Source organism: Pinus tabuliformis, chromosome 5_2 (genome assembly GCF_031772625.1).
Source record: "Pinus tabuliformis cultivar Carrire ecotype Pingquan chromosome 5_2, CPIR1, whole genome shotgun sequence".
Taxonomy (NCBI): Eukaryota; Viridiplantae; Streptophyta; class Pinopsida; order Pinales; family Pinaceae; genus Pinus; species Pinus tabuliformis.
The window spans coordinates 881,712,324-881,734,344 of record NC_142306.1 but is presented as its reverse complement, the minus strand read 5'-3'; the positions used below and the strand labels follow the sequence as shown (position 1 = coordinate 881,734,344).

At 39.0% G+C, this 22,021-nt stretch overlaps 1 pseudogene; it reads left to right on the top strand.

The window, feature by feature from the left end:
• Nucleotides 1-5,889: 5,889 nt before the first annotated feature.
• LOC149162131 (bifunctional riboflavin biosynthesis protein RIBA 1, chloroplastic pseudogene) lies at nucleotides 5,890-21,159 on the top strand (annotated as a pseudogene).
• Nucleotides 21,160-22,021: the final 862 nt, after the last annotated feature.

The following is a 22,021-nucleotide window of genomic DNA, read 5'->3' as shown; positions in this document are numbered from 1 at the left end:
CTCCCATGAATAACAGTGCTAAGGAATCTGGAAAAGCAACCCAACCTTCACAAGTTTCTTAGCAGATTGAACAAGAGGAGCAGCAAATGTTTTTACAAATGCAGGTTCTCTTAGTGCTTTTGATATGACATCCTCCACAACTACTTGAGATGGCGGCCATCATACATGAACAAGGCCTTCATGATTATATCAACTAATAGTCTATGGGTAGCTACCAGGAACCCTGGAGTCTACTGTAGCTTTTTCCCTATCATAATATTTATAAAGATGAGGCCTTCATTACATGTGCCAAATTTTATATTGATATCGGCATGGGAAAGAGCTTTCCAAGTGTGATTCACTTTAGACATGTACTATTTTGTACAAATAGACTCTAAGCACTAGTGACATAATAAAAGAGTTTGAAGTAATTAAAAGGGAATTAAAGAAAATATCCATAGAAATGAAGACTAGGAGATAAAATGGGAAGTAAAAAACACAGAGAGAAAGAAGAAACAAAGGAAAGAAGAATGAAAAAACAAGAAACCTTGGAAAGACCACTTGATTCCACTGAAATTCAAAAAACTGAAGAAATAAAAAATACTCCTTCCAAAAATGAAAGGGACAATAAGGATGGAATCTAGGAAGGGGAAGTAAATAGCAAACGAACAACTAGGGTTCTAGGTTTTTGAGCTCCATGGAGGCGTGCAAAGGGGGGAGCTCCACTCCCTCCTACAAGTAGGCTGTAGCCAGTCGCGGCAAGAAACCTTTGGAGCCTGTCAGAGGGACTGCTGAAGAAAGGAAAAAGAATCTGGAAGAGGATCAGGAGTTTACGAAACCAAGAGAGGTCAGTAGCATGAAAGACAATGAGGAAGGAGACAAAAGACAGGGAGCAGAAAACAAGGCACAGAAGGGGCCATGTAAGCCCAAGACTGTCGTCACTCCTAGAGTAGTTCTAAATGATCCTGCGCTGTAGGCACATAGGGACCACATGCGGACCTATGCTATCATTTGTAAATTCATGGGATTATGGCCCACTGAGAAGGCATTACAAACGTGGATCAAATACCATTGGAAACTGAAAGGAAGCATAGACCTACACCTTGGGTCAAAGGGATTCTTCACAGTGGTCTTCACTAATATTGAAGACAAAGACAGAGTGTTTGAAGGAGGACCCTATTTCTATGTAGCAGCAGGCCTCTACATGCGGCCATGGATGATGAACTTTGTCCCAGAGCGAGAAACTTTTACTTCAGTCCCGGTCTGGGTAAGACTCTACTCCTTACCTATTGATTACTGGCAAACAGAATCGTTAGTGGCCATAGGCAATAAACTAGGGCGTTTTGTTAAAGCCTCTGAGGCCACCAGAAGAGGAAAATATACTTCCTTTGCAAGAATATGTGTAGAGATGGACTTATCGGGAGCCCTACCAGATGAGGTTATCTTGGAAGTTTTTGATGAAGAATGGGTGCAAACAGTAGATTATGAACATATACCTTTCAGATGTCGCAGATGCCATGAGCATGGACACCTATTTAGAGACTTCCCCCTCAATAAGACAGAGAACAGAGGAAAAACAACAACAATGAAAGACACTGAGATCTTTCACAAAGTGGGTCATAGAGGAAAAGGGGGCAAAAGGGGGCCAAAGCAACAACAAACAAAAGGGCAACAGGCCAGTCTGAACAGGTTTCAAGTTCTCGAAGAAGAGGAAGAAATAACAAAAGAAGATCAGGTAATGGATGGAAGCACAGAGGAGAAGGAGAAAGAAGAAGACAGGGAAATGGCACAAGGTGTTTCTAAATAGAAGGAAACAATGATAAGCGATGGGGAACTTGAGATGGATCAAGAAATGACTCAGAGTGAGATGGAAATGGAGGATAATGAACTGCAAGAGATTCTGGAAAGAGAAAACCTAGATCTGGAAGGATTCTTGAAACAGGGCACCATTGGAGGGGTAGACTCAGTACCTCAAGAAGAGTTCAATCGAGTACAACAGCTGTATCTATGGAAAACTCAGGCAAGAGAACAAGCAAGGAAAAACAACAATGAAAGGTAGGGCAGCGAAGGAGTGAAAACTATGAAAACCACACCAGGATTAGCTCCCAGAAACCCAAGAAAGAAATGAGGTAGGAAAAAGCAGAATGAGCTACTAATCGAATGTGGAAAGCTAATGATAGATTCAGGTAAGATAAAATATCTATCCAGTTACTCTTTCACAAATCTTTAATAATGAAGTTCACAACTTGGAATATTAGAGGCTTAGGAAGCAGGAGAAAATAGAGAATACTTAGCAATAGAATGAAACAAGAAGCTCCAAATATGATCTTTATCCAGGAAACTAAATGTTCCATTCAAAAAATCAAAGAAATTCATAGTAAATGGCTCAATAGATTTGAGTTTCTAGAAGTTAAAGCAGATAACACAGCAGGTGGCATTCTCACTCTTTGGAATCCCAAAAATATTGGTATAATAGATGCTGAGGCAACTAGGAATTACTTATCAGTGATTATTCAGCCTGTAGGAGATAGCGAGACTTATCTGGTCACAAATGTTTATGGCCCACAAAGAATGGATGACAAACTCAGATTTCTAGATTCTCTTGTAGAATTAAGAGACAGGCACGCAGGAGTTCCATGGATCATGGGTGGGGACTTCAACATGATCAAATCACTGACAGAAAAAAAGGGGGGACAAGAACTTTAAGTAAAGATTCTACAGCTTTCCAAACTTTCATAGATAATATGAAGCTAGTTGAAATAGAGATGAATAATGGCCTCTTTACTTGGAACAACAAGAGAGGAGGGGAGTCTCAAGTAGCTTCTAAGTTAGATAGATTCATTATTTCAGAGGATCTTATGCTCATAGACAAGGAAATGATAGTGAGAATTCTTCCCTTTGGAGGCTCAGACCATTGGCCTGTACAAATGGAAGTTCAGGGTATTGGAACCCCCAAGGATACACCTTTCAGATTTCAGAATATATGGCTTACACACCCAAATTTTATCAGCAACATAGCAAGATGGTGGAATGAAGCTCTCAATATTCAGGGAACAATAATGTTTCTACTCCACAAAAGACTAAAATACATCAAGCTCAAACTCAAAGACTGGAACAAGAATGAATTTGGTAACATTTTTGCAGTGAAAAAAGAGGTTGAAGGTAAAATGCAAAACCTCAATCAAACTCTTATCACAGAGGGTTTTGATAGAGGCAGAAATGAATAAGTCGCCAAATTGCATCAAGAATGGGAGAACTTATGTAAACAAAAGGAAATATATTGGAGAAAAAAATCTAGAGTGCAATGGCTAAAAGAAGGGGAACGAAACACCAGTTTTTTTCTACAGATCCACCATGGAAAACAGATCCCACAATAGGATCTCTTCAATCAAGGACGAGGAAGGTCATTTTCATAATTCCCATGAAGAGATTGAAACTGTGTTAGTACAGCACTTTCAAGGCATAGCGAAGGAAACCAATGCAGATAGAGATCATTTTATCCGAGACTTAACTAGGCATATACCTAGATTAGTTTACAGAGAAGATAATTTCAATCTTAACAAGCCAGTGAATGAAGAGGAGGTAAGTGGGGTAGTTAAGGAGATGCAGAATGGCAAAGCACTAGGCTCGGATGGTTTTAATGTGGATTTCTTTAAATCCTGTTGGAGCATTGTTAAACAAGATATTGTGCAAGTAGTGGAGGATTCTAGATTGGATAAAACCATTCTGAAGGCGCTCAATACTTCTTTCATTTCCTTGATCCCCAAACAGGATAACGCTCTGACTCCAGACAGATTCAGACCTATAGCTTTGTGCAATGTGGTGTATAAAATAATATCCAAAGTGGTTGCCAATAGACTAAAACCCCTTCTTCCTACTCTCGTTTCTATGGAGCAGTCAGGATATGTGGAGGGTAGAAAAATTCTCAACAACATCATTCAAGTGCATGAAGTGGTTCATTCATTGTTAAGCCATAGGAAGGCGGGAATGATCATGCAATTAGACCTAGCCAAAGCGTATGATAAACTGAATTGGACCTATATTAGGAAGGCCCTTCTAGCCTTTGGTTTCGATCATAATTGGGTGAGGTGGGTCATGGCTTTGGTCACTTCCTCTAGCTCTTCAATTTTGGTCAATGGCTCTCCTTCCAAGACCTTTACTCCTTCAAGAGGTCTTAGACAGGGAGATCTGCTCTCTCCCTTTCTCTTTATCCTCATGATGGAAGGACTTGGGCGATCCATTAAGCATGCTAAAGAAAGGGGTAATATCAAGGGTATCCAGCTTTCTGAAACTGGTAAAGCTTTGACCCATCAACAATTTGTTGATGACACTATGCTGCAGGGTATCCCCACGGTAAAAGAAGCTCTTTCTTATAAACAAATCCTGCGAGACTTTGCCCTGGCCACAGGTATGGAGGTTAATCTATCCAAATCTAAGATTTTTTTCTTTAATACTAATATTGCTATTCATAGAAATATCTCTAGAATTTTAGGTTTGCAAAGGGAGGTCCTTCCATCCAAGTACCTGGGAATCCCTCTAACTAATAAACCCTTGCACAAAAGCATCTGGGAGCTGCTCATTAATAAGATGCATGACAAAATCAAAAAATGGACTATCAGGTCTTTAAATTTGGTAGGTCAGTTGGTGCTTACAAAAGCATTTTTGCAATCAATCCCCATCTTTATGCTTTCAGCTCTTCCAGCTCCAAAGGGGGTGTTACTTCAATTCAGAACCATTCAAAGAGACTTTCTTTGGGGGAAGGGGGAGGAGAGAAAGAAATGGGCCTTAGTAGCATGGGAGAAGATATGCAAACCTAAAACCCATGGAGGTCTTGGACTGGATGATCCAGATGTTCTCAGCAAAGCTCTAGGAGCAAAATTATGGTGGCGTTGGGTGAAGGAACCAAAGGCTCAGTGGGCTAGTGTTTGGAAGGAAAAATATGCTAGCTCTTGGCAAGACAATGATCACATAAGGATATCGGGTAACATAAAAGGATCCCACATCTGGAATAAAGCATGGGAGAACAGAGACCTAGTGCAGAAAAATAGTTTCTGGGAGATCAGAGAAGGAGACCTGGCTTTGTTTTGGGAAGATAAATGGCAACAAGAACCTACATTGTTAAGAGAGGACTTTCTGGCCCTTAAGAGAGAAACAGACACCAAAGGGCTTTTAAGGGTTAGAGATTTTTGGGAACAAACCAGTACAAAAGTCAAATGGAGAACCTGGAAGACTTTAGAATTAGGGAATAATAACCCCCTGAAAGCAAAAGCAGAAGCACTACTGACTATCTTGGAACAAAGGAAGATTCTGGTATCAGAAGGGCATGACCAACTCAGATGGGGCAACAACAAAGCAGGCACCTTCAATATTAAGGAGGCCAAAAAGTTAATGCTAGAGCATGACTCCAATACACCGGACAAAGTGTGGCAGAACCTGTGGAGGTAGCAAGATTGGATGAAAATCAAACTTTTCATGTGGTTGGTGCATCATAAAAAAATTCTGACTTGGGACAATATTAGAAAGAGAGGTGTGCTGGGACCTTCTAGATGCCAGCTCTGTGAAGCTCAAGAGGAGACAATGGAGCACCTTCTCAATGATTGCACCTTTACCTCTAGCTTGTGGGACGCCTTTGCCACAATTTTTCAAAAGACAGACAAGGACAGAGCAAGCATCAGAAATACCCTAAATAACTAGAGACGAAACTTCTCTGAGCATGAGTTTCTTAGCCTAGCTTGGGTTCTCACTCTAGGCTTCATAATTTGGAATGTGTGGAAAGAAAGGAACAATAGAATTTTCAAAAATGTTCGCAGCACCACCCATCTCATTCTTGAGAGGATCTTAAGACAACTCAAAGAGACGGTGGGCTCTTTTGTGAAAAACTCCCCAAAAAACCCTCCTTCTATAACAGAGATGCAGATTCTGGGTCGGCTGGGGATGCAAGGGCTTATTCCACAGGGGATGGTCAAGAAGGTTATGAATCCTGCTAACAAGCCAGATTTTTGGCATCCTCCCCCTCAAGGTTTTCTGAAATTCAACATTGACGGGGCCTCAAAGGGCAACCCAGGTCTTGCTGGTTGTGGAGGGGTGCTACGAGATGAGAATGGATGTATTCTTTTCATCTTCCATTGCCATCTGGGAAAAGCTACAAATAACATGGCTGAATTAATGGCTCTTGAACAAAGTTTAGATTTCCTGAAGTAGGACAATCTCCAGAACACTATTATTGAGGTCGATTCTGAGTTGATCATCAACTCGGTTAAAAGAATTTGTTGTGGATCAGAGCCGGAAAAAGTCTCAAGTCATTGGAGGCTAATACAAGTCTTTCAAAGGATACAAATTCACCTCCAAGATCTTCGCACAGTGAGTTTCATGTTAGGATATTCCGACACATAGGAAATAGTTAAGTATAACTTGGTCTGGTATAGAGTTAGGTAAAGTGTGTTTCTTTACTATGTACATTTTGTAACTTACAATCTGACGGTCACGATATGTAGTGATCCGACGGTTCATTCTCTCCTCGGTATTACCGACACATGGTGTGTGGCTTAACACTCGATTGGTCCATGATCTCTATTTAAAGAGCATGGAGGGTCATTTGTAGGTTAACTGTTCATGAGAGAAGCTTATGTAAAATTTCATTCTTTTATTAATAAATTGCCTGAAGTGGCCGCGTTGGCTCAGGCCGTGGACTATTTCCCTCTTTGAGGGTTTTAACCACGTCAAAATACTGGTGTATTGATCTGTGATCTGTGTGTGAGCGGTGTCCTTTGGTTTTCTGTCTGAGGAACTTACCCTGTAAATTCCTACATGGTATCAGAGTTATTTGAGGGTCGCGTCCATTGGTGATCCAAATCTGAAGCCAGTAGAACTGCATCCGACTGTTGTTTCCTAGATCTACTGTTTCTGACTACTTTTGGGCCGAGAGGACTGCTCTATTGTGTTGGGAGCATCTGTTCCAGTGAGGAACCCCTTTCATTTCACACGAAAATGTTTCTGGTAGCCCTAGCTACATCATTTTTAAGATCTGGAGGTATACAGTGTTTATTTTCAATTTACAGTTATTTTCTCTCTGTTTATTTCGGTTTCGGTTTATTTAGCTTTTTGTTTTTTATTACCGGATCAGTACCTTTCATTTCTACGTATGCTCTTTTCCCCGCGACTCTGTGCGATCTGGGAAAATCAGAAACAGAAAGGAAGGATGTTTCTCATGCGTATGTTCTTTTCCGTTGCGCCTTAGTGTGATCTCGGAAAATCAGAAACCAAACCGAAACCGAAAGATGAAGATAAGGTAGCTAAATGGGAAAATAGGAAATATCAAGCATGTGGGTTGATAGGGATGTCTATTTCTCCATATCTTAGATTCCATATTGCAGAACCTGATACTCCTGAAGAAGCAATGAAATAGATCACTAAAGTTTTTGGAATTAAAAATGAACTTAAAGCCCATCAACTTGAAAATGAGTTGCTTACATTGGACCCCAATAATTTTTCTTGCATTGAAGATTTTTGTCGAAGTTCAAGACCCTTATACTTCTCTTGGAAGGTGTTAAGGTTAAGAAAGAAGATAGTAGCCTTATCTACTCCATTCTTACTAAGTTGGGACCAGCCTATTTTGTGTTTGTTTCCACCTTCCATTCTACAAGAGAAGCCTTCATTTCTCAAGGACAAGCCTACAAGTCCCCTTCCCTTTATTCCTTTTGTGATTCTTTAATAAGAGAACAATAAAAACTCTTACACCTTGGTCTTCTTCATCTTGGAAACTCTTCTAAGAAAGCGTTAGCTGTCCAGCAGCAACCAAATTCAAAGAATCCTAAGAAGTTGTATCCTAAAAGGAATGGTCCTAAACCAAACAAGGGTCCTAAGCAATTTCAGCCTCAAAATGAAAAATCATTTCAACAAAATGATAAGACAAATAAAAACAAAGGGAAGAATACTGATAGACATTGCAACTTTTGTAATCGAGATGGTCACTTAGAATCCAAATGCGTTAAGAAGATGGAAGCCTTGGAAGCAACAATGAAGAAGCATAACATCCATTTGGAGCACTCTTCAACTTCAACTTCATCTTCAGGAATAGCACTTTCTGCATGTGGTTGTCAAGCATCTCGGTCTGGCTATGCACTAAATGTATCTTGTTCTTCTCATTCTCATGAGTGGCTCATTGATTCTGAAGCTTCTTATCACATGGCCAAAAAAAAAGCCATGTTTTCTTCTTTAAATGATTGTAACACCAAAAATATATATGTTGGTGATGATAGATCTCTTAGTGTTGTAGGGACTGGAACTGTTCATATAGACAATGGTCAATTTAATGATGTATTATGTTTTCCAACCTTATCCTGCAACCTTCTATCTGTATATCAGATAACTCATTCAGGTGAAGGTAAAATCGTTGAATTTTCACCTCACGATGTTGTAATTAAGGACCTAAGAGATCCTAGATAAATTTTAGCCACTGGCATTGCTGATGATTCTACAAGGTTGTATAAGTTTCACAACTTTGGGTCATCAAATCTTCCCTCGGTATTTGTTGCTCATAATGATGAAGTGAGAAAACTTTGGCATGAGCGATTTGGTCACTTAAACTATCGCTCTCTTCAGAATCTATGTAAAGAAAATATGGTGACAGGTCTTCCAATGGTATCTTTCAGAGATGGTGTTTGTTCCGGATGTGTACTCGAAAAACATCATCAGGACAGTTTTGAAAAACGTGCCTCTTGGCACGCCTCCACCCCTTTACAGCTTGTGCATAGTGATTTATGTGGTCCACTTCCAGTTGTTTCATTCTCTGGCTACAAATATTTCTTAAATTTCATTGATGATTTCTCCAGACGCACTTGGGTATACTTCTTAAAACTCAAGAGTGAAGTATTTAACATGTTCTTGGCCTTTAAGGCCTTTGTTGAAAAACAATCTGGACATCAAATTCTTAAGCTAAGATCTGATAATGGCGGAGAATATGTTAACAACAAATTCATCAACTTTTGCACTGAGAATGGAATTCAAATGCAACATATTGTTCCATATACTCCACAACAAAATGGTGTAGCTGAAAGGAAGAATCGCACCTTAAAGGAAATGGCTCATTGTATGCTTCAATCTAAAGGACTTAGTCTTAATTATTGGGAAGAAGCAATTAACTGTGCAAATTACATAATAAATCGCACTCCTACTAAGGTTTTAAAGAATATCACTCCAGAAGAAGCATGGAGCTCAATTAAACCAGATGTGAGTCACTTTCGCGTTTTTGGAAGTGAAGCATGGGCCCATATTCCAGATGAGAAACATAAAGCTTTAGAACCTAAGAGTGAAAAATGTATTTTTGTTGGATATTCTGAAGATGTAAAAGGATATAGACTTATTCCACTTAAGTCCAAAAATGTTATCATTAGAAGATATGTAAAGTTTGCTGAAAATATATCGGCCTACGAGCCTAGTTCGACGGATGTGCCACCTCTCCCTATCTCTTCTACTTTTGAAAATATTTCTTCTTCAGATGATGAAAGCAAGGATGAAAATCCTCCCCCACCTTCTCAGGATCGTCCTTCAGCTCCTCATCTTCCAAAATGGGTCTGTGCTACTCGGGATGCAGCAGGCGATCTTGCCGGTGATCCTACAGATCAGCGACGTACACATTCTCAGTTTGATAGAGCCTCTTCTTTACTGGCTCAAGCTTCAGTGAATTATGATCCTGACACCTTTGCATAAGCTTCAAGCCATCCAGATTGGGAAGAAGCTATGAATGAAGAATATCATTCATTATTGGCAAATGATACATAGGATCTTGTTCCTCTACCAAAGGGACGAAAACTTGTTAGATGCAAATTGGTTTACAGAACCAAGTATGGACCAGATGGGAAAGTTGATAAACATAAAGCTCGTCTTGTTGCTAAGGGTTTTTCACAAGTTGAAGCCATTGACTACACTGAAACCTTCTCCCTTGTTGCCAAAATGAACTCTATCTGCCTTGTTCTTTCCCTTGCTGCCTCTTTCAAATGGGAAGTCCATCAGATGGATGTTAAATCTGCCTTCTTGCATGGGGACTTGCATGAAGAAATCTATATGGAAAAACCTATTGGCTTTATACAAACAGACTCCGTCCTTGTATGTCGGCTTAAGAAATCCCTTTATGGTCTCAATCAAGCTCCTCGAGCTTGGTATGCCAAAATGGATAAATTTCTTTTAGAAAATGGCTTTTCTCGGTGTCATTCTGACAATACTGTTTACATCAAGAAAGTGGGCAAGTCTCTTATCATTCTTGTTCTTTATGTTGATGATCTTATCCTGACTGGTAGTGATCCCAACCTTATAAACCATGTGAAGTCTAGCCTTAAAAGGAAGTTTGAAATGACAGACTTAGGACACTTACATTATTTTCTTGGTCTTCAGTCTTGCAATCCAAGGAAGGTATTTCCCTTTCCTAGTCCAAGTATGCCTGTGATATTCTACGCCATTTTCACATGGAAGACTGTAAGCCAGCCCCTTCTCCCTTTCAGTCTGGAGTCAAACTTTCAGTCACTTGTACTTCTCCTAAAGTTGATGCTACCTTATACCGTCAACTTGTAGGAAAACTTTTGTATCTAACCCATACTCGTCCTAACCTTTCCTTTGTTGTTGGCCTTGTTGCTTGGTTTATGCAAAACCCATATGAAAGTCATTGGAAAGCAGCTAAAATAATACTTCGTTATGTTCAAGTTACAGTTTAGTTTGGGATTCATTACAGTGCCGAAGCAGCTCCTCTATTGGTTGGTTTCACTGATTCCGATTGGGCTGGTGACCCTGATGATCGGAAGTCTACTGCAGGTTATGTGTTCACTCTTGGTTTAGGACCTATTACATGGGCTTGCAAGAAACAAGGTGCCATTTCTCTTTCTTCAGCAGAAGCAGAGTATCGTGGTGCCGTAGAAACTAGTAATGAAGCCTTGTGGCTTCGTTAGATCCTGTCAGAGTTTGGCTTTCAGCAGCAACATCCGACTACACTTTGGTGTGATAATCAAAGTGCCATTCAACTATGCAAAGATCCAATCCAACATCAGCACAGCAAACACATTGAACTGCATATGCACTTCATCAGAAAGCTCATCCATGACCATGTTCTTGAAGTGCAATATTGTTTAATAGATGATCAAGTTGCAGACATCTTTACAAAGGCTCTCATAGAGGCGAAGTTCACTAAACTTCGATTTATGGTTGGAGTTCAGGAAGTTGTCGCTAAGGGGGGATAGGCTCTAGTGCCTCCTTCCTTCTCCTATTGTGTCATATTTGTAAATCCTTCAATCCTATCCCAAGTTGTTCTTAAGAGGGGATGTTAGGATATTCCGACACATAGGAAATAGTTAAGTATAACTTGGTCTAGTATAGAGTTAGGTAAAGTGTGTTTCTTTACTATGTACATTTTGTAACTTACAATCCGATGATCACGATATGTAGTGATCTGACGGTTCATTCTCTCCTCAGTATTACCGACACTTGATCCATGGCTTAACACCCGATTGGTCCATGATCTCTATTTAAAGAGCATGGAGGGTCATTTGTAGGTTTACTGTTCATGAGAGAAGCTTATGTAAAATTTCATTCTTTTATTAATAAATTGCCTGAAGTGGCCGCGTTGGCTCAGGCTGTGGACTGTTTCCCTCTTTGAGGGTTTTAACCACGTCAAAATACTAGTGTATTGATCTTTGATCTGTGTGTGAGCGGTGTCTTTTGGTGTTCTGTCTGAGGAACTTACCCTGTAAATTCCTACATTTCACTCATGTTCAAAGGACAGCCAATAAACTGGCAGACATCATGGCCAATCAAGGAGTAGTATGTACTAAAAACAGGGTCAAGTTGATAATGCGAGAGATGTCTCAGAACAGATTAAAGGAGCAGTGTTGTGGTCAGGCAGAAGAGGACAATAAGATTTTCCATAACAGGACCATGGAAACGGGACCTGATTGACTTTTTTGCACTTGTAAGAATGCTTTTGGCATGCAGGTTTCGGAATGGAAATAGTGTACTAGAAGAGTCAAGGAGATGGCCGGAAACAGAGATTTTCATCTTCCTTTGGTCGAGCACTGGATTCCAGTCCTCCGCGGTAGACGCAAAACCATTTTTTATGTTGGTGGTGATTTTACCACCCTTGAGGCGGTTTCTAATTTTTCGCACTGCTTTCAGGATGGAAGTGGTATTTTTCATTTTGGTGGGATTCCACTCAACGTGCAACACGTGGCAGAGAGTGGGGAGGAAAAACTGCCCCTCATCGCGCAGTAAACTTCAGGGGGTTAAGGGTGTACAATATGATTTGCAACCATTGGATCGTTAGCGATCAACCTACGGCCAGGATTGATCGTGCTAGTTGTTGGGTCCGTTTTGGGGGTTATTGTTCGAGCTGTTTGCACGCACCTTCTAGAATCGCACGCACGCAGTGGATTTCGGGAGGAAAAGATACACAAGGGTTAAGTGAAACTTGGACCCGATATATTTATCAATTCAGATCTATAGATTTCATCGGGTCCGTTCTACCGGGTAATTGGTGCGCTTGTTCGCCACCCGATTTGTTTCTCAGCCGCTAGATCTTTCGACCCAGATCTAACGGCTTGAGTTGGGCTTGTGCCTTTTGTATACTATCTCTTTTTTATAATTATGAATAGAAGGATCCGCTCTTGCCTTAGCAAAAAAGAAAGGGACAATAAGGATATCAGTACACATGGTAAGATCTAGCAGTAAGTTGTGGCTTCACCAAGAGTATGAGGTTGATGTAAAGCATAATGATAATAGATTGTGTAGAAAAATAGACAAATGTGGTATGCCCATCAATGTGTTGTGGATGAGAATCGAAACTAGGTGCAAATCATGGGTGATTTTGAAAGGGTAAATATACTTCAACTACTGCAAATTAGCCAAAAGGAAGGACTATTGTAATTGATTTTGTACACTACCCATAATTATGTGCCTTACATTTCCTGTACAAACACCCCTAATGATTTCCAAGGATGCATATCCCTTTGCATACTAATTTTCCAAATGCCCTGTTTCAGAGAATATATTACAATTCAAAGGGACGTTTTCATATTCAAATATGTTTCTCCCACAAATAGTCCTTTAACTTCAAGTGGAGTTAAAGTCGGTAAAGGACAAGTCCAGCTTAAATACATACCCAATATCGTGTATAAGACATTTTCTCGTTATATTGTGATATTTGCTGGCATTAAATAAGAACCTAGAGTTTTGCACCGAAGAAAATACACATTCATGCCAACACTCTGGCAGTAAGTCGGGGAGGCTAACCCACACTGTGACATAAGATAACAACTCTTCAAAGTGATAAAATCTCAAGCTCTATAGTTTCATAAACAAATAAACCTAACTAACCATTCCTAACATCCGTGGATGCTCTTCAAATTGTAAGCCTCTGTCTATAAGATTTGAGAATAAAGACAAGAAATATTCCATTGGGATAACTCTTACTACTACATGGCATTTACAGGGTTTGTCATTAAATTTTATCCATTTAGACACTATATCAACAAATTGTTGGAATAACTACCACATATCTAGCAATTGATCCCATAGACTAATTGTTATCCTAGGAACATGGGATTAACTATTCCTGCAAGATGACATTATTGATTTATCATGCATACATGAGAATGGACTATATCATTTATCAGTGAGAGAAAAAGAACACATAAAATCATAAAAGTATTTCATCTAACACAGTTATGTATGAAGACTTGAGTCTTAGACTCTTACAAAAAATGTCACATGTCATTCTTGATGTATGTATGAGTAATTGTCAGGGTAGGTGTCCCCATGTGTGGGTGCACATCTCACATATTTGGTAGGGGAATGACAACATATCCTCCCAGGCTGGTGGGCATCCCCAACCAACAAATAAATGCATGATTGGTGGGCCCTGTTACCCATCATATGGCATGAGAATTAATCTAGTTGAAGACCCCAACCAAGCAAGTTGCACTTGGATAATTTTGGCTCTTTGGCTTGTTACCTCTCATGTTATATGAGGCCTACACTTGTGAATGTTTCTATTACTCTTGTCATTTCCATCACAAGGGGAGATTTACAAGTTGACCTTTAGATGGGCCTAGAGTTTTGATTGCATTTGATGAGGTTTTGATGATGGCCTCATCCCAATAGCCAACAAGCATGTATGTTTTGTTCAATTCCCTCACAATCTACCAGAACTTCTACCCAAAATGCTACAACTTCTGGTGCCTCTAAGATGGTTCTTGTGTCAACAAAACCTCCAAAATGTGCACCAGTAGACAAAATGTCCATAGACTTATTATTACAAGAAAAACATGACAAAAAACCTACAAAAGATGAAAAATATAATGAGACCAATACCATCAACCATTGTCATAACTATAGAAGTAATGGGCATATATATATTTGTTAGAATTATAGGATAATGATTTATCATAAGAAACCAAAAAAATTGTATTCACACAAATAAGAAGGACAAAGGAATCAACTGCTAAGCAAATGAGTTCACTTTCCAATAGCATGTAGAGTGCTAAAATATTTGTTGGATAAGTTGAAGGAATTTAGGCAACTCCTTTGGGACAAACTAAAACACAACGGCTTCCAACTTTTCAATATAAATGATCATGTGGCAAGAAAACTTGCTTAACAAATGTCAAATAGCTCACCAAAGTAGTAAGTGTTCTTAAGTAACAACTCCTATATACCTAGGAGATCACACAATGTTACAATAACCTAAGACTTTGTTGAAGGTTTTTAAGAATTGCTTCAGAAAGAACATATATTTCCTTCAGATAAATATTAGGAAAGTGACTTGAAATGATTAGCTTCTGCAATTTGGACAATATTTTTATTATCATCTAATAAAGTATTGTGAGATTCCCAACAATCCTCTATAGCATGGGGTCTTTACTATTAAGCAAGGTGACTCTAGAGAATGGGTCTTCATTATTAAGCATGGTGACTAGTAGAAGAATACAGTCTTGAACTCTATATTTTGTTGCTAATATTTTTTATTTACTGACAACTCTAATAGTAACACCACTTCTTTCTTCCCTTCCTTTATATCCCATGCTAACGCACCCAAGGGAATGCTAGATTTGTTATCACTTTTCATCAAGCACACTTAAGAGGAACTAGTTTTGACAAGTGACAACCAGACATTCCTAAGACGCTTGAGGGACATGTGCCCATCCTCAGTGACATTTACATCACCAGTTTTTTGGGATGTGGGTAACATCCAAAAGAAAATGAGATGTCCCCAATAGTTTCCTTGTACCTCATGGACAGGGAAACACTAAATTATAAGGCAACCCACTTTCATTTTGCATATGATGGTGGCTGAATTCATTCAGGCTGGGTTGAAAATGAGCATAGATCCACTAATTGATCCACCAGTGGACGCATCCCTTAGGGGTGGGACACATCCTTATTGGAACTAGGTCCCATTCAAGATAAAAGAGACAAGGATAAAAAAATCTCATGCATACATGAGAATGGACTATATCATTTATTAGTGACAAAAATAGACTAAAAGTATTTCATCTAACACAGTTATGTATGAAGACTTGAGTCTTAGACTCTTACAAAAATTGTCACATGTCATTTCTTATGTACTTATGAATAATTGTCAGGGTAGGTGTCCCCATGTGTAGGTGCACCTCTCACATATTTGGTAGGGGAATGACAACATATTTTCCCAGGTTGGTGGGCATCCCTAACCAATAAATAAATGCATGATTCGTGGGCCTTGTTACCCATCATATGGCATGAGAATTAATCTAGTTGAAGACCCCACCCAAGCAGGCTGCACTTGGAGAATTGTGGCTCTCTAGTTTATTACTTGTCATGTTATATGAGGCCTACACTTGTGAATATTTTCACTACTCTTGTCATTTCCATCACAAAAGGGAGGTTTACAGGTTGACCTTTAGATGGCCCTAGAGTTGTGATTTCATTTGATGAGGTTTTGGTGATGGCCTTGTCCCAATAGCCAACAAGAATGTTTGTCTAGTTCAATTCCCTCACAATCTACCAGCACTGCTACCCAAAATGCTACAACTTCTGATGCCTCTACACTGGTTCCAGTGTCAGAGAAACCTCCAGAAAATGCACCAGGAGACAAAATGTCCAAAAACATATTATTACAATAAAAACATGGCCAAAAACCAATAAATAAATGCATGATTGGTGAGCCTTGTTACCCATCATATGGCATGTGAATTAATCCAATTGAAGACCCTGTAGAAAATATGTTGTAGGTTAACCCGATAATGCAATATAAATCAAATCAGAATATTATAAGCTACTTCTACTATCAATTTGCTAAAGATTAAAGATCGAGCTAAACAATATAAGCATAAGAAGAAGAATCAATGCACAATACACATGAAAATACTTTGGGGAAAGCCTCAGCTAAAAACCCCACTATCTGTATTATCATAAAAGGTGGAAATACATAGGAATTATACAAAGTCTTAGCTCTCACAGCTAGCCAACTCTCAGTACAATCCTCACAGATGTTCACAGGCAATCTAGGATGCTCTCCAACCTTCCTCTTTGCCCTTTAAGCTCCCATTTCCTTGCGATGTTTCTCTGGGATGATTCTCCTTCAACGAAGTGGAAAACCTCTTCTACCCAATGGATGATCACTCTCACACACTATCAGAACTACGCAATCCTCAAGGAATGATTCCTTGATTGCATGCATAAGTTTTCTTTATAAGAAAACACATGCAACTGATAGTACATTGTCCTTGACTTTAATCTCAGCTGGGTCTTTCTCTTCATTATGGTTCTACAATGTTTCTACAATGGTTCTACAATGGTTCTACAATTGTAGAAACATTGTAGAACCATTGCATTATGTATATTGGTTGCGGGCTCTACTAGGCCTACGCATTCAGCTGCAAAGCCTCTTCCTACTACTACAACCCAATATACTTAGAATCCTACTCTAAGATCGAACCATTTGCATTCTTCTTTCTTATTCCTATGCTCTCTTTACAGCTTAGAGCCTCGCTCTATTTATACAATCCCATGGTCTGTGAACCATGGGTAGGCTGACATGACTTTACATTACATTACATTACTTTAGGGTGGATAACCCTATGACTTAACCTCTACTTCGTGCTCCACGCTCGCAATTCGCGGAGTCTTACAAAAGCTTTGACCAAAACTTGGGATTTGAGCCCCAAAACATGTTTTGGGGGGATTCCATGCCCAACAGGCCCCCAACACTATCATCATGACTTGTCCCAAGTCACTCTACTAGTGCCGTGATCTTGGCACGGAGCACCTCCAACCATTCCCGTACTGCCCAGAGGTCCGTGACACACTGTTCTGCAGTTTGTTGGACCTATTGCATGTGTTCCTCTGATGCTTCTTTGTGAGGATCCACTATCTACCTTAGCGCATATATCCCCTGCGTTTGTGCGAGCTTTTCCTCAATCTCGGTCGTAATGGTGAAGGCCTCATCAATCCAAAGCTAGATGTGTGCTTTGAGAAGTGCCTCTTTCTGTCTTGCAACATCCACATATTCCTTCAGTGCCCTTGCTTGCTGCATCTTTGCCAGTTTTTGGGTGAGGACGACTATCTGTGCAGTTCCCCTTATACTATCATACTACTCTTGCAGTTCGTGTGCCTCTGTTTCCAGGCGTTGTAGGTTGGGGTCCTCCTGCAAGGATGTAAGGATGATGAGTAGCAATGGTAAAATTGGTATCTGAGAGGCCTTGTTTAGTGGAAATGGTGTAATGGATATGATTTGACATGGAATGAACATGTTCTTTTGAAATAAAATTGATCTTTAAAATGCACTTGTGCATATAGTAATCTTCTTTCATCGTCTTGGAACCTGCAAAAACTTAGCACTTTTCTATAATAAAATGTAAGACTATCGAGAGAGAGAGAGAGAGAGAGAGAGAGAGAGAGAGAGAGAGAGAGAGAGAGGTGAATAGTCTCTCTTCATCTCACATATACACAAAAAATATAAATAGTACTAGTCAAACAAATTCAATGAAGAAAAATTAAATGCACTTTTACCTGTTTGGAAAGTGGTACCTTGGACTACCTATTGAGGTTTTGTTGGTAACTTCTTCTTTTTCTTAACTGTCTTGAATGCTAATGAAAACTCTCTCATCGCGTATATTTTGTTGATATCTTTCCAACGACATTTGAATCATCAGAAACAGACACCGTATGAGAAAGTTATGGTTGTTTGAAGTTTTTATGAAACGAGAAAAATAATTGTGCATGGGTGCCACGTGGCAACATGATTTTGATGTGGATGCTAAAGTGGGTAGATGACATGGCATTTAGACATGGTGAGATAACTGTTAAAGGTTACATGGGGGATAATGGGGCAATGTCTGCATAATGTTGACCAATGGTTCTACAAGAGTTGGAGAACTTGTTGTTGATTCTTGATGTGATCTTCCACTGCTTGAACCTTAGAATTTTCTCTTAAATATGATGTGATGGATGGTGGGTGATATCCATAAAGTGCCATAAATGGGGTCATTTTTGTTGCAGTATGGAAGGAAGTGTTATAACACCATTCAATTAGAGGCAACCATTTGACCCATTGTGTTTCTTTATTAAAGATAAAGCAATGAAGATATCCTTCCAAAGATTTGTTTACTATCTCATTTTTCCCATCAGATTGAGGATGATAAGATGAGCTATGAGCTAACTAAGTACTAAGACAAGAAAACAATTCTGTCCAAAAAATTCCAGTGAAATTGGGATCTCTGTCGCTTACAATAATCTTTGGGTTTCCATGTAGCTTTTGAATTGTTTCCATAAATTCATTAGAAACTGTATTGGCTATAAACGGATGAGATAATGCAAAAAAGTGTGCATACTTGGTAAGTTTCTCAACTACCACCATGATGACACTCTTTCCTTCAGACTTGTGTAAACCTGTGATAAAATCCATTGAAACCTCCTCCCAATGTTGGCTTGGAATGGATAAAAGTTGTAATAGACCTGGGGTCTTAATTGTTTCAACTTTATTTTGTTGGAAAACCAAACATTCTACCACAAATTTTTGAATATACGATTTAAGGCCATCCCAAAAAAATTCCTTCTTAACCCTGTGGTATGCTTTTAAAAATCCCGAGTGCCCTCCTAAGGGAGAAGTGTGCGATTCCATAAGAATTTTTTGTTTGAGTTGGGAATTCTTGCATAGGTATAAGCGATCTTTGTACCACAATGAATCATTTTACCAGCTAAATGTATCAGATGTACTGGGATCTTGTTGTAACTTTTGAATGAGTGCATGCATAGAAAAGGCCCTGAGCAATTGTGGTCTATATGTAGATAGTATGGAATCAATCAATTTCAAGAGGAGAATAACAGAAATCTTAGTTTGCAGAAGGAACCCGAAAATCCCAAGTTGAATCAATACTCATGGCCTCTAAAATGTTCCATGTTGTATATCCCTTTGAGAATTTCATTATCATAAAGGCAGACTTTTATGAGGACTTTCAAGACAAGCATCCTCCATTAGGTGATCTGCCTAAAACACATATGCAACTATAATCACTTTTAAGACCCACACTTATCTAATTCGATAGGCCAATTATTTTAAAAGATAATTCTATTCTGAGTTCGACATGTGTTTCTAATGTTGAAGGCTTTCTTGAAGTACTTTCTAGTAATGAATCTAGTGGGGGACTGCAGCAAGAGGAGCCTATGAAAGCATTGCAGTTTTTCAGGGCAAATAGCACTCTTGTTAAGAGTGAAAAGAGAAAGGATACAATTTTCATTATTGTGGCTAATGACACTTGTGAAGAGCATAATGTCAAAAGGAACAAATTTGTTAGATAACATCTTAAAATAAGATTAGGGGATGTAGTGCAGCCTCATGAATGCTAATATGTTAGGAGTGTGAAGCATGTGTATATTCTCCCTATGTATGAACATGTTATTCTTATGTTACATATAGAGAGTCCATCTAGTAACCTTTAGCATACACTAGCAGTTGTTTCTTCTGTTAAAGACCCAGAATATCTATTGGCGAGAAAAATTAATAGTGTCCTTACAACTTTACCTGATATGCCTAATATGGTTCCTTGGGAGGCAACTGGTAATAATTGCAAGTTAGATGATTGTTTAAAGAAAGATGATGAGAAGATGGGACAAAGTCACCTATGTGCTGCAATGAATCCAAACATAAAAACAATTAAGTGCCAAGTAATCTCCAACCCAACACATCTTGTAACTCCATCGCAGCTCATGTGTATGTTAGTGTCATAAAAAAATATGACTATTACAAAAGAATCAAACAAAAGGGATAATACAAAAGTGAAGAAGATATAACTTTACACTAAAGTAGAAACTATAACTAGCTTGAATCAACTACAGAAATCATCTCCCATAAAGGAAGACGTTCTAAGAAGGCTTGAATTTCCAGTTATGGTACCGGACAAAGAAAATGAATAGAAGCTTCTTATTGCATTTAGAATATCTGTGGATGCAAAATAGGGTACAAATACTGAGGTATCAACAACAGACAGGGCGAAGATAATTTTGGCCCTCACATCTCCATATTCTAAACCTGGTGATTTTAGGAGACTTGGTCATACATTCCCTCTAAAATACAGAGAAGGGGGAGTCCTACAAAGATCTGGTCATACAGAAGCATCTGCGGATCTACCAACATTAGAAATATTAAATCCTACTGTAGTGCTTTATGAGATAGTTGATGATGATGATTCAATGGCTCACTTACCAAGGTTGCAAAATTTTTGAAAGGAGCATAATTTACCACTTATATCTATTGTAGATCTCGTTGGTTATAGGAAGAAATGTGAAAAGTTGGTTGAACTAAGTGTCATTGTTAGGTTGCCTACAATGTTGGGACTATTTCAAGCATATTGCTACCATTCAAAGTGGGAATGCATGGAACATATTTCCATGGTTAAGAGTAACGTGGGTGATGCACTAGATGTATTGGTGAGGGTTCATTCTAAATGTCTCATGGGAGATATCTTTGGGTTGGCTCAGTGTGACTATGAAAACCAACTAGAGCTAACTATGCAACAGATTGAGCTAGCTAGGAGAGGAGTGTTGGTTTACTTGTGTCATAAGGATATTGGTATTGGTTTCGGACATAAAATGTCAGCTTAAAATCTTCACGATGAAAGCCAAATATTGTTGAAGCTAATGTGCCTCCTGTTGGCTTCTTGTTGACTCCCATGAATAGCAGTGCTAAGGAATCTAAAAAGCAACCCAACCTTCACATGTTTCTTAGCAAATTGAACAAGAGGAGCAGCAAATGTTTTTACAAATGCAGGTTCTCTTAGTGCTTTTGATATGACATCCTCCACAACTCCTTGAGATGGCTGGTAATCATATATGAACAAGGCCTTCATGATTATATCAACTAATAGTCTATGGGTAGCTACTAGGAAACCTAGAGTCTACTCGTAGCTTTTTCCCTGTCATAATATTTATAAATATGAGGCCTTCATTACATGTGCCAAAGTTTATATTGATATCGGCATGGGAAAGAACTTTCCAAGTGTGATTCACTTTAGACATGTACTATTTTGTACAAATATACTCTAAGCACTAGTGACATAATAAAAGAGTTTGAAGTAATTCGAAGGGAATTAAGGAAAATATCCAGAGCAGTGAAGACTAGGAGATCAAATGGGAAGCAAAAGACACAGAGAGGAGGAAATGACAAGGGAAAGAAGAATGCAAAAACAGGAAACCTTGGAAAGACCACTTGATTCCACTGAAATTCAAAAAAATGAAGAAATAAAAAATACTCCTTCCAAAAAGGAAAGGGACAATAAGGATATCAGTACACATGGTAAGATCTAGCAATACGTTGTCGCTTCACCAAGAGTATGAGGTTGATGTAAAGCATAATGATAATAGATTTTGTAGAAAAATAGACAAATGTGAGATGCCCATCAGTTTGTTGTGGATGAGAATCAAAACTAGGTGCAAATCATGTGTGATTTTGAAAGGGTAAATACACTTCAACTGCTGCAAATTAGCCAAAAGGAAGGACCATTGTAATTGATTTTGTACACTACCCATA